The sequence below is a fragment of the Microtus ochrogaster genome, chromosome 2, assembly GCF_000317375.1.
Source record: "Microtus ochrogaster isolate Prairie Vole_2 chromosome 2, MicOch1.0, whole genome shotgun sequence".
In the NCBI taxonomy this organism is placed as follows: domain Eukaryota; kingdom Metazoa; phylum Chordata; class Mammalia; order Rodentia; family Cricetidae; genus Microtus; species Microtus ochrogaster.
The window spans coordinates 16,380,796-16,381,645 of record NC_022010.1 but is presented as its reverse complement, the minus strand read 5'-3'; the positions used below and the strand labels follow the sequence as shown (position 1 = coordinate 16,381,645).

Below are 850 nucleotides of genomic sequence, written 5' to 3'. Positions count from 1 at the left end.
TTGTGAGCCACCATGTGGTTTCTGGGAATTGAACTCAGGACCTTTGGAAGAGCAGGCAATGCTCTTAACCACTGAGCCATCTCTCCAGCCCCCTATTTTTTATTTTTTTGAGGCAGGGCTTTTCTGTGTATCTCTGACTGTCCTGGAACTTACTCTGAAGACCAGGCTGGTCTCAAACTCAGAGATCTATCTGCCTCTGCCTCCCTCTCAAGACCAGTGAGGGCAGGATCAAGGATTCAAGGTCAGCCTTGGCTACGTAGTATGTTCCAACTTAGACTATGTGAGACCCTGTCTCAAAAAACAAAAACCAGTACTTACTTTACAACCCCAGCTAGGCTCAAACTAGTGATCCTCCTATATCAGCTCAGGAATCGCTGGCACTCCTTGTCATGCCTAGCTTAGTTTATGACTCCATCCTCACTGTTCTGATAGCCCTTGCACTGCAAGTGTATTTAGAAGAATTCTGTGAATGACCAGAGATACCCTATTCCCTTCCATTAATCACTGTGTGGAAATGGCCCTGTCCTGCAGAATTCCCAGTACTGACAGCACTCGGTGATGTCCCTGTGCTGCTCAGTACTGCTACCCTGTGATTTCTTTGTAGCACTGAAAATGTGAGCACAGCTGAGAACCTGAGCTTGTGAATTACTCAGTTTTGCCTAATTTAACCTTAGGTAGCTAATCCTTGCTACTGGCTACTTTATTGAGCAATGCCACTCTAAATATATAGAAAATGTCTGAAAAGAGTTTCAGGAGGGCTGGAGAGATGGCTCAGTGGTTAAGAGCATTGCCTGCTCTTCCAAAGGTTCTGAGTTCAATTCCCAGCAACCACATGGTGGCTTACAACCAT

The 850-nt window shown here is 45.6% G+C and overlaps 1 protein-coding gene across 1 annotated transcript in view; it reads left to right on the top strand.

Moving 5' to 3' along the window:
* Window positions 1-850, top strand: part of Hectd4 (HECT domain E3 ubiquitin protein ligase 4) — a 198,724-nt gene that overhangs the window by 178,853 nt on the left and 19,021 nt on the right. The window lies entirely within an intron of this gene.